Source organism: Triticum urartu, chromosome 7 (genome assembly GCF_003073215.2).
Source record: "Triticum urartu cultivar G1812 chromosome 7, Tu2.1, whole genome shotgun sequence".
Lineage (NCBI taxonomy): Eukaryota > Viridiplantae > Streptophyta > Magnoliopsida > Poales > Poaceae > Triticum > Triticum urartu.
The window spans coordinates 230,389,462-230,396,390 of record NC_053028.1 but is presented as its reverse complement, the minus strand read 5'-3'; the positions used below and the strand labels follow the sequence as shown (position 1 = coordinate 230,396,390).

General features: G+C 42.4%; 1 non-coding gene across 1 annotated transcript; it reads right to left on the bottom strand.

Moving 5' to 3' along the window:
- Positions 1-6,550: 6,550 nt before the first annotated feature.
- Positions 6,551-6,623, bottom strand: TRNAR-UCU. Its single transcript has one exon. It is a non-coding gene; the product is annotated as a tRNA-Arg (tRNA).
- Between the last annotated feature and the right edge of the window lie 306 nt (positions 6,624-6,929).

The window sequence follows — 6,929 nt, the reverse complement described above, 5'->3', positions numbered from 1 at the left end:
TAGAGTTGAGGCACCGAAGACGTTTTGGAACGTCGCGAAACATATGAGATGTTTCGAGGGCTGAAATTGGGATTTCAGGCTCGTGCCCACGTCAAGAGGTATAAGACCTCCGACGATTTTCTTAGCCTGCAAACTAAGGGAGAAAATCTCAATTGTTGAACTTGTGCTCAGATTGTCTGAGTACAACAATTGCTTGAATCGAGTGGGAGTTGATCTTCTAGATGAAATAGTGATGGTTCTCCAAAGTCATTACCACCAAGCTGCTTGAGCTTCGTGATGAATTATAATATATCAGGGACATATATGATGATCCTTGAGATATTCGCGATGTTTGACACCACGAAAGTAGAAATCAAGAAGGAGCATCAATTGTTGATGGTTGGTGAAACCACTAGTTTCAAGAAGGGCAAGGGCAAAAAGGGATGCTTCATGAAACGGCAAATCAGCTGCTGCTCTAGTGAAGAAACCCAAGGTTGAACCCAAACCCGAGACTAAGTGCTTCTGTAATAAGGGGAACAGCCACTGGAGCAGAATTACCCTAGATACTTGGTAGATGAGAAGGCTGGCAAGGTCGATAGAAGTATATTGGATATACATTGTGTTGAAGTGTACTCCTAGTAGCACCAGGGTATTAGATACCGGTTCGGTTGCTAAGTGTTAGTAACTCGAAATAAAAGCTACGGAATAAACGGAGACTAGCTAAAGGTGAGCTGACGATATGTGTTGGAAGTGTTTCCAAGGTTGATATGATCAAGCATCGCACGCTCCCTCTACCATCGAGATTGGTATTAAAACCTAAATAATTGTTATTTGGTGTTTGCGTTGAGCATAGACATGATTGGATTATGTCTATCGCAATACGGTTATTCATTTAAAGAGAATAATGGTTACTCTGTTTATTTGAATAATACCTTCAAATGGTCTTACACCTGAAATGAATGGTTTATTGAATCTCGATCGTAGTGATACACATGTTCATGCCAAAAGATAGTAATGATAGTACCACCTACTTGTGGCACTGCCACTTAAGTCATATCGGTATAAAACGCATGAAGAAGCTCCATGTTGATGGATCTTTGGGCTCACTCATTTTTGAAAGGTTTGAGACATGCGAACCATGTCTATTGGTGTATATGCATGAAGAAACTCCATGCAAATGGACCGTTTGGACTCACTTGTTTTTGAATCACTTGAGACATGCAAATCATACCACATGGGCAAGATGACTGAAAGCCTCGTTTTCAGTAAAATGGAACTAGAAAGCAACTTGTTGGAAGTAATACATTTTGATGTGTGCAGTCCAATGAGTGTTGAGGCGTGTAGTGGACATCGTTATGTTCTTACTTCACAGATGATTTGAGTAGATGTTGAGTATATTTACTTGATGAATCACGAGTCTGAATTATTGAAAGGTTCAAGTAATTTCAGGGTGAAGTTGAAAGATAGTCGTGACAAGAGGATAAAAGATCTATGATATGATCATAGAGATGAATATCTGAATTACGAGTTTGGCACAGAATTAAGACATTGTGGAAATTGTTTCACAACTAATACAGCCTGGAACACCATAGTGTGATGGTGTGTCCGAACATCATAACTGCACCCTATTGGATATGATGCATACCATGATGTCTCTTATCGAATTACCATGATAGTTTATGGGTTAGGCATTAAAGACAACCACATTCACTTTAAATAGGGCACCATGTAATTCCGATGAGATGACACCGTATGAACTATGGTTTAGAGAAACCTAAGCTGTCATTTCTTAAAAGTTTGGGGCTGCGACGCTTATGTGAAAAGTTTTAGGCTGATAAGCTCGAACCCAAAGCGGATAAATGCATCTTCATAGGACACCCAAAACAGTTGGGTATACCTCCTGTCTCAGATTCGAAAGCAATGAGGGATTGTTTCTAGAATCGGGTCCTTTCTCGAGGAAAAGTTTCTCTCGAAAGAATTGAGTGGGAGGATGGTGGAGACTTGATGAGGTTATTGAACCGTCTCTTCAACTAGTGTGTGGCAGGGCACAGGAGTTGTTCCTGTGGCACCTACACCAATTGAAGTGGAAGCTGATGATAGTGATCATGAAACTTCAGATCAAGTCACTACTAAACCTCGTGGGATGACAAGGATGCGTACTACTTCAGAGTGGTACGTAATCCTGTCTTGGAAGTCATGTTGCTAGACAACAATGAACCTACGAGCCATGGAGAAGCGATGGTGGGCCCGGATTCCGATAAATGGCTCGAGGCCATAAAATCCGAGATAGAATCCATGTATGAAAATAAAGTGTAGACTTTGGAAGAACTACTTGATGGTCGTAAGGCTGTTAGGTACATATGGATTTTAAAAGGAAGATGGACAATGATGGTAAGTATCACCATTTAGAAGGCTCGACTTGTCGTTAAGATGTTTTCCGACAAGTTCAAGGAGTTGACTACGATGAGACTTTCTCACTCATAGCGATGCTAAGAGTCTGTTGGAATTATATTAGCGATTACTGCATTATTTATGAAATCTTGCAGATAGGATGTCAAAACATTGTTTCCTCGACGTTTTTTGAGGAAAGGTTGTATGTGATACAACCGGAAGGTTTTGTCAATCCTGAAAGATGCTAATAAGTATGCAAAGCTCCAGCAATCCTTCTAGGGACTGGAGTAAGCATCTTGGAGTTGGAATGTATGCTTTGATGATGATCAAAAGATTTTGGGTGTATACAAAGTTTATGAGAAACTTGTATTTCCAAAGAAGTGAGTGGGAGCACTATAGAATTTCTGATGAATATATGTTGTTGACATGTTGTTGATCAGAAATGACATAGAATTTCTGGAAAGCATATAGGGTTATTTAGAAAGTGTTTTTCAATGGAAAGCCTGGATTAAGCTACTTGAACATTAAGCATCAAGATCTATAAGGATAGATCAAAACGCTTAATGGTACTTTCAAATGAGCACATACCTTGACATGATCTTGAAGGTGTTCAAGATGGATCAGTCAAAGAAGGAGTTCTTGCCTGAGTTGTAAGGTATGAAGTTAAGACTTAAAGCTCGACCACGGCAGAAGAAAGAGAAAGGACGAAGGTCGTCCCCTATGCTTTTGTCATAGGCTCTATACGGTATGCCATGCTGAGTACCGCACCTGATGTGTGCCTTGCCACATATCTGGCAAGAGGGTACAAAGGTAATCTAGGAGTAGATCACCAGATAGAGGTCTAAATTATCCTTAGAGGAATAAGGATATGTTTCTCGGTTATGGAGGTGATAAAGAGTTCGACGTAAAGAGTTACGTCGATGCAAGCTTAACACCTATCCGGATAGCTCTGAGTAGAGATACCGGATACGTATAATGGAGCAACAATTTAGAATAGCTCCAAGTAGAACAGTTATTTGAAATGGCTCCAAATATAGCGTAGTAGCTGCATCTACAAGATGACATAGAGATTTGCGAAGTACATACGAATCTGAAAGATTCAGACCCGTTGACTATAACATTTCTCACAAGCATAACATGATCAAACCCAGAACTCATCGAGTGTTAATCACATGGTAATGTGAACGAGATTATTGACTCTAGTAAACTCTTTGGGTGTTAGTCACATGGGGATGTGACCTTGAGTGTTAGTCACATAGCGATGTGAGCTGGATTATTGACTCTAGTGCAAGTGGGAGACTGTTGGAAATATGCCCTAGAGGCAATAATAAATTGATTATTATTATATTTCCTTGTTCATGATAATCGTTTATTATCCATGCTAGAATTGTATTGATAGGAAACTCAGATACATGTGTGGATACATAGACAATACCATGTCCCTAGTAAGCCTCTAGTTGACTAGCTCGTTGATCAATACATGGTTATGGTTTCCTGACCATGGACATTGGATGTCGTTGATAATGGGATCACATCATTAGGAGAATGATGTGATGGACAAGACCCAATCCTAAGCTTAGCTCAAAGATCGTGTAGTTCGTATGCTAAAGCTTTTCTAATGTCAAGTATCATTTCCTTAGACCACGAGTAAAGAGACTTGCCGGTAACGAGATTGAACAAGGTATCGGGATACCGACGATCGTATCTCGGGCAAGTATCGTACCGCTAGACAAAGGGAATTGTATACGGGATTGATTAAGTCCTTGACATCGTGGTTCATCCGATGAGATCATCGTGGAACATGTGGGAGACAACATGGGTATCCAGATCCCGTTGTTGGTTATTGACCGGAGAGTCATCTCGGTCATGTCTGCATGTCTCCCGAACCCGTAGGGTCTACACACTTAAGGTTCGGTGACGCTAGGGTTATAGAGATATTAGTATGCGGTACCCGAAAGTTGTTCGGAGTCCCGGATGAGATCCCGGACGTCACGAGGAGTTCCGGAATGGTCTGGAGGTAAAGAATTATATATAGGAAGTGCTATTTCGGCCATCGGGACAAGTTTCGGGGTCACCGGTATTGTACCGGGACCACCGGAAGGGTCCCGGGGGTCCACCGGGTGGGGACCACCTGCCCCGGGGGGCCACATGGGCTGTAGGGGGTGCGCCTTGGCCTATATGGGCCAAAGGCACCAGCCCCAAGAGGCCCATGCGCCAAGAGAGGAGGGGAGAGTCCTAAAGGGGGAAGGCACCTCCGAGGTGCCTTGGGGAGGATGGACTCCTCCCCCCCTTGGCCGCACCCTTCCTTGGAGGAAGGGGCAAGGCTGCGCCCTCCCCCTCTCCCTTGGCCCTATATATAGTGGGGGGAAGGGAGGGCAAACATACCGAAGCCCTGGCGCCTCCCTCTCCCTCCCATGACACACCTTTCTCCTCCCGCAGCGCTTGGCGAAGCCATGTTGGAATCCCGCTGCTTCCACCACCACGTCGTCGTGCTGCTGGATCTCCATCAACCTCTCCTCCCCCTTGCTGGATCAAGAAGGAGGAGACGTCGCTGCTCCGTACGTGTGTTGAGCGCGGAGGTGCCGTCCGTTCGGCGCTAGGATTATCGGTGATTTGGATCACGACGAGTACGACTCCATCAACCCCGTTCTCTTGAACGCTTCCGCGCGCGATCTATAAGGGTATGCAGATCCACTCCTCCCTCGTTGCTAGATGACTCCATAGATAGATCTTGGTGACACGTAGGAAAATTTTGAATTTCTGCTACGTTCCTCGTCAGGAAGGAGTTGCGCCTGGTCAGACGCCGCAACCCCAACCTGTAAAAAAGCATATGCCGGGAATATCCTTTTTTACGGGTCTATTATGCGGGGTCTGCATACGCGGCCGTCCGCGCCGGCCCGCAAAGGCGTTTTCCGCGACCTGCAAAAACGTTTTGCGGGTTGGGAGGATGCGGGGTCTGTTAGAGTTGCTCTAATACACAGGTCTAACATGCTTCTGCAGATTGACAACGGAATATAATAAGAGCAGATGGACTCGTGTCTTCTAGGAATGCAAAACCACACGTGACATAAGTGTAATCTGGGATGAATAGAATTTCACTCTAAAGCGTCTCTATTTGTGTTCGACGGATTTTGCAAGAGCAGTTCTATATCTTACCTTTTATACCTATATATATATATATATATATATATATACTAATAAAGCATGGACTGTTTCTGGTTGTCCATTACGCCATTTTACTAATAAATCCCTTAGTTTTCTGTAAATCAACCCGCAGTATACATTTAAATTATAACCGAACCGTTTTTTCTTAGTTTCTCAGAAAACCCCCTGACATTTTAGACAATCAACCCGCCGTCCATATTTAAGTCAGCCGAAACGTTTTTTTAGTTTTAACAGGACGTTTTGGTTAATCAATCTACAGTTTATGTAAAATAAGATTATTCATATTTTTTAAACCGTAAATTAGATTTTAACATGTTATATATGAAAATAGATTAGAAAAATATGTAGAATCTAAATATGAAGTTATTTTTAGCTGTTAAATATTTCTAAAATATAATTTTTGGTGCAAACTTAATATATAGTGTATGGTCTGTTTTTTTTGTACCGTCGGTGATTCGAATTGCAAATAAACATCTATTAAAACCAGAGTGAGAGAAAAAAACATCGAGAACCATGCATACACAACTATGAAAAACCTTGCGGGAAAAAACAACATACTTTTTATCTTACTCCAAGCGAGTGTGCGCACGTGCGCGCGCAAAAGAGAAAGACATTAAGACTAACCACATTCAAACGTGTTTTTATTGTGTGAGCACAGAAGTCACTCGGCAACACAAATGTGATGCCATGTGAAACTAAAAGACGTGGGCCTATTAATGTCTTGAGTCATGGTTATTGGGTTAAGAGTGTGTGTTATTTTCTTTCCCGTTGCAATGCATGGGCTTTTTTTTCGAGCAAGTGTGTGAGTATAGAGGAAATACAAATGTGATGCCATGTGAAACTAAAAAACACGGGCCTATTAAGATCTTGAGTCATGGTTATTGGGTTAAGAATGTGTGTTATTTTCTTTCCCGTTGCAACGTACGGTTTTTTTTTGCTAGTTTATATGAATGAAAGGAAAAATAATTTATACTCCACATAGCCAACGAAGAGGCGATACTGACAAAAAACAAAGCACGCCCGGTGGGACTCGAACCCACAATCGCTTGATTAGAAGTCAAACGCCTTATCCATTAGGCCACGGGCGCTCTGTGCTATTACGTTCCACTTAAGTTTAATTATCCTTGTCTGAGCAGTTTCTCGAACGCGCACTCCACCATTCGGTAGAGAAGAGAAGTCCATGATCCGATCACCCATCCATGAAGAAGCGCATATACAGTTTTATCCATGACTTGTTGCAGCCAAGCCCTTGCGTAGGTCGACCAGCCTATCACAAACTGGACCCCAAAAAAATCACTAAACGTGCATCGTTTTTTTAACACAGTACAGACGCAAACGTTTATACACACACACATACACTCATCCGAATGAACGTACACACGCACCCTACCTCT